The 9,519-nt window shown below is 43.4% G+C and overlaps 1 long non-coding RNA gene across 3 annotated transcripts in view; it reads right to left on the bottom strand.

Moving 5' to 3' along the window:
- Positions 1-578: 578 nt before the first annotated feature.
- Positions 579-9,519, bottom strand: part of LOC137528379 (uncharacterized) — a 63,538-nt gene continuing 54,597 nt past the window's right edge. For all 3 annotated transcript variants that reach the window (XR_011023381.1, XR_011023383.1, XR_011023382.1), the window contains exon 4: positions 579-932. This is a non-coding gene — a long non-coding RNA (uncharacterized lncRNA). The remainder of the gene's footprint in view (positions 933-9,519) is intronic.

Below are 9,519 nucleotides of genomic sequence, written 5' to 3'. Positions count from 1 at the left end.
CCAAGTGCAGTTCCAAGACTGTGTAGGAGAGTTGGGACATTTAGCTGGCTGAAGATGGATAGCAGGTGGTCATGGAGAGCAGAGCTCGCAGTGAGCCGTGATGAAGTGACAGCTGTGATTGGCAGGTGAGGCTTACCCTGCTGTTAGTGGTGTAGCAAAAGGGGATTAAGAAGTTGTGACCGCACCAGGGCCCCTGAATCAGAGGGGCCCACTAGGGACACTCCTTCATCCATCTTATCAGCTATTTATTGGTGCTAAGCTGGAAATGAACACCTCTTTATGTGCTTTGCATAGTGGTAATTCTTAACAAACTATTTACTTACTCCAAATACAGCTTTCTAACACTGCAGCTGTCTTTGATAGGTTTTGGGGCTCCATATCAATAGAGTACTTGGGGCAACATGTAAAAACTTGCATCGGGGCCCCAAGCTTCTTAGTTACGCCACTGCCAGCTGTGTGTACATAGTTAAGTTATGCCTGTGACTAGTGACTGCAGCAACAGGTAGAAGAGGATACAATACAGGTGGCTCTGTTTGCACCAGTGGGCGACAGTCAAAAAAAAAAAATGAACATTGAGATTCATTTAAATGATTTTTGAAAAACACAATGGACTCTATTCACTAAGCATTACTGCATTCGGAAATGCTGAAAACAGCTGATTATACCGATCATCTTCCCGGTGCTGGCTTTTTTGTGTGGGAGGGTGGTCCATGGTGGAGGTTGCCTGCTGACTCTGGGGTGAGGGGTCAAATTTTGGATCCATGTTATTGTATTGGAGGGTTTGCCGAACACAACATGTGTTCGCCTGCTGACGCGGACGAAAAGACGTGTTGCATTCCTCCTGTTGTATGCGTTGTTTGACGGGAACTGTCCACCGGCGAACAGTTCGGGCCATCTCTAGTTACCAACTTTTGTGAAGATCAATGGGGAACCTGAATAAGAGGTAGAAACAATAGTGATGACGAGCTCAAATTTCGCATAATCATAATATTGCATTGTATTTATGATGCAAATTTTTAATGTAACATTTCTGAAAAATTGTAATTAATTTCATATGTAAATGTAATCAGGAACCATAATTTGACATCATTTGCGTGTAATTTTGTGCGGACTTTAGCGATTAATAGCAAAACCCCCATACATACTGTGCTACTGTAGTTGAGGAGCCCCATTCTGGTCTTTCTGACAAACCAAGGTTGAAGTGCCCTTCCCCGTCTTTCTCTGTCCCCTCTGTGCAGGGGCGTAGCAATAGGGGTTGCAGAGGTCGCGACCACATCGGGCCTTTGGGCCAAAGGGGCCCTAAAGGACCCTTCCTGGACTACAGTATTAGCTCTCTATTGGTCCTGTGCTCATAATAATCACTTCTATAGATACTTTGGATAGTGGTAATCAATAACAAACTGCTCCCCATCCCCTTCTTGCACCTCTGACGCTGTAGTTGCCATTGGCAGGTTTTGGTGCGCCGTATCAATTGCCATGTATAGAGTGCTTGGGGGGCCCGATTGCAAAACTTACATCGGGGCACACCGCTCTTCAGCTACGCCACTGCCTCTGTGTTTCCTCCTCTTTCTCTTCTGTGCTTTCTTCTGTTCTTGTCCCTCCTCATGTCCTTCTATGCCCCTTCTGTCACCCTGTACTCCCTCTGTGCCATGTCCTGTCTTTCTGTGTTCCCTCTCCGCCTCCTCTTCCTGTCCTTCTGTGCCTCCACTATCACCCTATGCTCCCTCTGTGCCCTCTGCTGTCTATCTGTGTCACATCTGTGACTCCTCTTCCTGTCCTTCTGTGCCTCCACTATCACCCTATGCTCCCTCTGTGCCCTCTGCTGTCTATCTGTGTCACATCTGTGACTCCTCTTCCTGTTCTTCTGTGCCTCCACTATCACCCTATGCTCCCTCTGTGCCCTCTGCTGTCTATCTGTGTCACATCTGTGACTCCTCTTCCTGTCCTTCTGTGCCCTCTCTCTGCCTTCTCTGGCACCCTGTGTCCTCTCATGTCCTTCTGTGCCTCCTAATGTCCCCTTGTGCCTCCTCTTGTCCTTCTGTGCTCACTCTTTTATTTCTCCTGTTACATTATGCTCCCTCTGTACTCTCTACTGTATGTCTGCTTCCCCTCTGTGCCTCCTCTTCCTGTTGTTCTGTGCCTCCTCCTGCACCCCGTGTCACTCACCAGTTTTACCTCTGCTCTTCTTCCTTTGGCCAAGTTTTGTAGTCCTATTTAAGTTATAGGGGGGAAAATGGAACTATAGGACTTCAGGAGAGCAGAGGAGGAGGCAGAGCGAAGAGACATAGGTTGGACACTAACATTGATGCATGCGATGCTGCAACAACACCCTGCAGGATGCATGCAATTATAAACTCAAGATAGCTTGGGGGAACACAAGAAAAGCCTTGGTGTGCCAGAATTTTGAAAAGCCTGATCTAGTGTGTGTACAAGGCCTATTTTGCTATTTATCTTTTAATAGAGAATGATGGTATACACTCCAGTCAGCCTGCGTATATCAGATTTGCCTGGGTTGATCTTGTTACACTCAGATCATTTCTAATCAATTAATTAAAAAAGTCAGTAATTGCCTGTGGACCTCTACAAGGTAAAATTGATTCATTAAGACAAATAGCATGCCTTATCAAAGTTAACAGGCATTATCAAAGTTAACTCGCCTTATCAGAGTAGCATACAAGCGATATGAACCCGCAGGGGCTCATAACAGGACGAGTGGAGCTCTCGTCATTGCCATAAGTTTGTAGCACTTGCTATGCTACTCTGATAAGGTGTGTTAGCGTTGATAAGGCGTGTTATCCCTGATAAGGCATGCTCTTTGTCTTAGTGAATCAAGTCATTTGTGTTTAAACTTTACCTCTACAATTTTGGCTTTTATTAAAAGGGTGTAATCTTGCTCCATTTTTCAGCACTTTTTTCTGCATTGTAAGTGTATATGTTATTATAGTAATTGTATGGTTCAACAGATCTTTTTGCAGTTGATCTACTTTATCTGAAGCCTTCATCATAAAACAATCTATACCTGAGTTAGAAGCAGGACAAAATAAACTCTTGTGGTGTCCATACACGATACAATAAAAACATTACATTTTTTTGTTTATTCAATCTAAATGATCGAATCGAATGATAGTAGAAAATATTTTTTTTTACGATCAAGTAACTCGAACGATTATCCCATTTTTTCAAGAAAAATCTGATCCGACATGCTGGAAAAATCTTTATATTCGATCTAACGAAGTAATCGAACTAAATTATCTAAATAATCTAAAAATGAAAAATTGTACCATGTATAGCCACCTTTACATTTCAGATTTCTTGGATGCCCAGAGGAGATTGCCCATTTTCAGAATCATATCCAGTCTGAGGCTGATAAGGTAACAAGAAAAAAATACTTCAACCTAAAACTGTAAAAAAGGCTGGATGTCCATTTCAATAGGATCCAGAAAATATAAAAGTGAAAAGTTTAACTTTTTACTTAGTATAGAAGGTTGAGCTGCAGTGAGCTGGTGTTGTGAAATATTCATGACTAATTGGTTTCCCATTTTGGTCCTGGCTCAAAGAGATGTATTCACTATTCAGCGGTAAAATTTGTGCTTGTAGGGAGTGCCCCTCAATTTCACCTGTACCTCCATCAAATACAATTAGCACAATGTGTGTACATTGTCAGGACATTGTGCGCTATGCCACTTGCATAGCGTGTGTACCATGAAAACATAGCCCTTACCTAGGCAACGTGCAATGTGCTTATTGTGTTAGTAGTCCTGGTAAAACTGGTAACACCACACAGCAATTTTACTTCTGTATAGTGAATATACCCCTTTTAGGATGCAATCTCAGGTGCTCTAGTTGCATTTCACAGTAAGTGAAATCTTGTAGACTGATAAATTCCACTCCAATGGGTGCTTTTCATGTGCAATAAAGCTTACAGAGTATGATAGAATGCACAACAATTAAGTATATCAGATCTGCTAGGATTGACCATGTCGCACTTAGATTACTTTTGAACAATAAAGTAATATCCAGCACCATCCTAGTTGAAAGTAGACATTCGGGCCGTGGCTTGGCGCCGGTCTAAGATGGCTGCATGTTAGAGGAGCTCCTGTGCTGACTCCCATAAACTGGCTGCCTGCTGACTTCCTACCCTCACAGAACTGCAAGATAATAGGACAATGGCGACCACTAAGCACCCCGGTGACCCTAACTTGCAATCCAACAAGACGGTGCCTGAGATTTTCCGCACCCACAAAACAGTGCCTACTGCACGGACTGCGATCGCCACTGAACCTGCGCCATCACAAAACCTGGTTACTAATGGACCATCTACGCAACTTACAGACAGAGGACAAGTGGTAGATATGTTGAAGGACATTCCCACAACCTCGGTGATGCAAACTATTGCAGCGGACATTAAGAACACGCTTACCGCAGCCATAATGAATTTAAAAGATGAGGTGACGCACTTAGCAAATCGAGTGATATCTCTGGAAGACAACAAGCTCCAGTTAGGAGACATACAGAAAACCTCTAAGAAGCAGGAGAACCGGATGATTGACTTCAACCGTAAGTAAGAAGACCTTGATAATCGGGGGCGCAGACATAACAGAGTTCGTGGGGTACCTGAAACAATCCTAGCAGGCCAAATCCCTTCAGTGATCACAACTATATTCAACAAGCTCCTGGATAGAGACACAGACGCCACTATCATATTAGACCGAGCCCATAGAGCCTTATGATCCAGAAACAGAGAGGATAATCTCGCCCTCATTACCACCACCACCCCCCCCCCCCTTACATCATTTCCTGTTTGCAGAGCTTTGGCTTAAAAGAAGAAATAATGAGGAAAGCACCCGAACAGGACGAAAACTACTTTAATGATAATGTGATAAAACTTTAATTTTAGTGCTTGCCATATAAAAGTTACAACACACCTCAAAGAGAATCTGTATTGTTAAAATTGCACAAAAGTAAACATACCAGTGCGTTAGGGGACATCTCCTATTACCCTCTGTCACAATTTCGCTGCTCCCCGCTGCATTAAAAGTAGTCAAAAACAGTTTTAAAAAGTTTGTTTATAAACAAACAAAATGGCCACCAAAACAGGAAGTAGGTTGATGTACAGTATGTCCACACATAGAAAATACATCCATACACAAGCAGGCTGTATACAACCTTCGTTTTGAATCTCAAGAGATCACTTGTGTGTTTACCTTCTGTCCCTCTGCAGCTCTCATCCACTGAATACTAGTGACAGGCTGTGAGGCTGATCGTTTCTTCCTGCAGACAGCTCTGCCCTGTCTGTAATTCCTCAGTATGTGTCAGCCAGCTCCTTTCACAGGCTAACAAAGGAAAATTTTTATCCAGCTCTCTTTCACTGATAAGAGAGAGCAGAGACGCTGCTGGCTTATGTAAATAACACACATACTGGAGTGTGCATAGAGGGGCCTGGAGAGGGGTGTGCATAACAGATCAGCATGGAAGAGTTGGCAGCCTTCCAGACACAGGGTGAAAAGTCCAACAGGGGAAAGATACATTGATTTATTACAAAGATGGTGATAGTAGAAAGTGCTGCAGTAAGCCAGAGCACATTAGAATAGGTTTAGGAACTTGTAGGATGGTAGAAAAAAAGGATGACATTTTTGTTACAGAGTCTCTTTAACCTTCCATTTCCCCCCCTTTCAGAATGTATACATTACAGGAAGTTCAGCAATAATGTAGTAAATTGTAGTAAGCTATTATGCTGGTGGGAGTAACAGGATAGTAGTGACTCTATATGGTTAAAAACTCATAGGTAACACTCCTTCATTACCACTGTAGTTTTGAAATATCTACTACCTTACAGTCAGAGACACTTTACCTTAGTGTTAAGTGCCTTTGCCTACCCCCATCAGTGCTACACGACTGATCATCGTTGTGGCACTGCCCATATCGGTATACTTCATCGGCGGGTAGTATTTCTACTTAACCGATCCGACAGATTATTTATTTTCCTGGCCAGTGTATTTCCTGATTCACCTACTAAGTCAGAAGAGAGCCAGGGCTCTCTATAAAATCACTCTCAACCATGTCAGATCACAGAGACAGACGGGGAATATATTACATGCTAAGTATGTTTCTTTAATATCCATGGCTTAAACACTCCACAAAAACGCTCAATGTTTCTAGACAAACTTCACAGAGACCGTGTGTCAATAGCCTTTGTCCAGGAAACCCACTTCAGAGCGAACGCAGTTCCTAAATTGACAAATAGAAATTATACGGCTCACTACTACGCTGCTTCTCCCATTTCTAAATCAAAAGGCGTTCCAATACTCCTACATAAAGACTGCTCTTTCCAGGTTCAGGAATATAGATTCTGATGGATGATATGGCTTCCTAAAAGGAACAACCCACACACGGGAGATCACGTTGGCTTGTCTTTATGCACCCAATGCAGGTCAAGTGGAATTTTTGACCAAAACCTTATCCTTATTACAAGAATTTACTAAAGGTGCTTTGATACTAGGAGGAGACCTTAATGTCCCTCTTAACCCCCTGCAAGATACATCTAATGGGAAATCAGTCCTGCCATACAAAGCTTTGAGAAAGATTAAACTAAAGCTTCAAGAACGTTTTTTGATCGATATATGGTGGATTTACAACCCAAACAGCAGAGGCTATACCTATTACTCAGACCCAGTGAAGTGTTACTCAAGCTCAGACTATCTTTTTATATCCCAGAGTGACCTGGATTGGGTGAAAGACACTAGTATTGGGCTGACTGATATATCAGACCATGCCCCAGTATTCCTTATTCTCACATTCCCCATCCAAAGGCCTAAACAAAATCACTGGTGCTTAAATCCCCAGTTACTTGCTGATGACGAAGTAAAACAAACGGTAAAAGAAACTCTGATATCCTACTTCAGAGAGAATTCAACAGACGATGTATCCCCGCTAACCACATGGGAAGCCCACAAAGTAGTAATCAGGGGAGAATTGATGAAATGGGGAGCTATGAGGAAAAAAGAGAAGTTGGCAAGAATCAGAGATCTCTCAACTAAAATCTTGAACAATTACATAAGAGATCTCTGATTCAGGCTAAATTACTTGATCTTCAAGCTTTAAGGGAAGAACTGCTTACACTACTACAGAGAAAGACTAGATGCACATTTATGCTCCAGACAAAATTATTCTATGAATATGGTAACAAGGTGGGGGCCCTTGTGGTGAGGGTCATTCGGAAAAGGCAGATGAACAGATCAGTCTTCCAGATAAAATCACACTCAGGTATAATGTGCCATACGAACAAAGACATAGCTGAGTCAATGCTATGAGACAATGAGACAATGCTATATTAGTCTCTACAATCTGGCAGATAACTCTACCCCTCAGACTAACTCCAATACCAGAAGAGAGATTATTGCCAATTTTTTAATACAATATGGTATTTGCTCTGTGGCTCCGGAACAGGCCCTGGAGATTGAAGCAGATCTCTCCCAACTCGAATTCAGGGCTGCAGTTAAATCCCAGAAACCTGGTAAAAGCCCAGGACCAGATGGGCTATCATCGCAGCACTTTAAAACATATTCAGAGATCCTAGCGCCAGCTTTTGTGAAAGCTTTCAATGAAATAACAGCTGAAACTACCCCCTCCCCACAAATGTCAGAAGCACATATAACAGTAATCCCCAAAGAGGGTAAAGACCCTAGTTCCTGTTCGAGTTACAGACGAATCTCATTGCTCAACCTGGACGTAAAAATTGTAGCTAAAATTTTATCGAGCCGCCTCCAAGAACTGATAGCAGAGAGAGTAGATAAGGATCAAGTTAGGTTTGTGATGGGTAGAGAGGGTCGTGACTGACAACACCTACAAAGCCTTGCGAATACAGGTCTGGCTCTCTCGGCGTTCGGTGGAGGGGATGTTCCTCTCCAGCGACGCCGAGAAAGCCTTTGACCGAGTGGCCAGGGACTACATGTTTGCAGTGCTTGAAGGTATGGGCCTGGGCCCTAAGATGATAAACTGGATTAATCTATTATATTACAATACATCTGCAAAAGTTTGGGTTAATAATACACTCTCTGATTTATTTGCTTTGAAGAATGGCACTCATCAGGGGTGCCCCCTCTCCCCCACTCTCTTTATACTAGCCCTTGAACCTTTCCTTAACAAAATCCGTCCAAATAATAACATACATGGAGTACTCGTGGGCCCCAAAGAATATAAACTAGCTGCATTTGCAGATGATTTATTATTTTTCGGGGGGCGTGGTTTAACGCCGGAGCAGAATGGCCACCTGAGAGAAGAGCTCCTCCGCTAGCTCCCGGTATTTGGCCCACTGCTCTATCCTAACCCAAAACTGAGGAACCAGAAGGACCACAAGTCACTATCTAAACCCTCTGGTGACCAAGGGGTACAGCTCACCCTCCAGATCCCTGCGATTTTCCGCCCACGGAAGACGGGGCCTACCTCACAGGCCACATCCAATATGGCGCCCGCTCCTACTACGAACAATGATACCAGCGCTTCCAGTGCTACGTAACACTCAGAAGAGACCCCCAAAGGTGGATTAGTAGTAGGCATGATCCGAGATATACCCACCACATCTATCATGCAGGCTATTGCGGCTGACATCAAACGCACCCTCACGGTGTCAGGCGTGGTTATGCTGAAACGCGTCGTAACGTCATACGGCTCCAGTGCACCAGGCCCCGCCCACCGCGTGTTACTCCCGCTGACAACACCGCTCCCGTAGCCCCGGCCAGGTGCAGGAGTGTGGAGAGGACCGCCAGCAGGCCTGACAAGCGCTTATTTCATCTACACACTGTAAGTGTATCTATGTTGCGTGTCTACCTAAATTAAAAAGTTAATGCACCAAGGAGCATTTGTTGTTTCTTCTATCATATGCTTGTATTTCACTGTTACCCTTGTCTTTTGCTTTAACTTTAATAAAATTTATTAAAACAGAAAGTAGACTTTCTTTTGTTGAAGCTCAATAGTATATACAGAAGTGATATTTGAAAGAATGAACTTCCTTTTTTAACCCAAACCACAATATTGTATTATACTGGCGCAAACAGGTTTTCTTTTTGGGTCAGTCGATACATATGATTGGGTAATTTAACATCTTTGTGATAGAAGCCAGACTCCCAACCAATGCCCTTTGAGGCTCACACATCTCGCCAGTACTGCAAACTCTTCACTGGTAGCCAATGAAATGGATTGGAGAAAACATTTTAAGGTCTGCCTGCTGATATTCAAGGCTCTTAACCTGATGGGACCCATGTACATAGTAGATCTATTGGAACTATGAGAACATTACCCATATGGCAGCAAATGTAATGCTGCCATAACACAGGCTAGGGAGGACACACAAAGCAAAGTAAGAGCTGCACAGTGTATGGCCGGCTAACGTCTTAACGTCTTCCTGTGTACTCGTGCACATGGCAGGCAGCCAGAACAGACTTTGGTGTGCTGCTCTGCCCTTTCAGAGGGAACAAAGTAAACTCCCCTACTTAGGAATTTATGTTACCAGCTCCTATTTAA

The sequence above is a fragment of the Hyperolius riggenbachi genome, chromosome 8 (genome assembly GCF_040937935.1).
Source record: "Hyperolius riggenbachi isolate aHypRig1 chromosome 8, aHypRig1.pri, whole genome shotgun sequence".
NCBI classification, from domain to species: domain Eukaryota; kingdom Metazoa; phylum Chordata; class Amphibia; order Anura; family Hyperoliidae; genus Hyperolius; species Hyperolius riggenbachi.
This window is presented reverse-complemented; position numbering and strand designations above follow the sequence as displayed.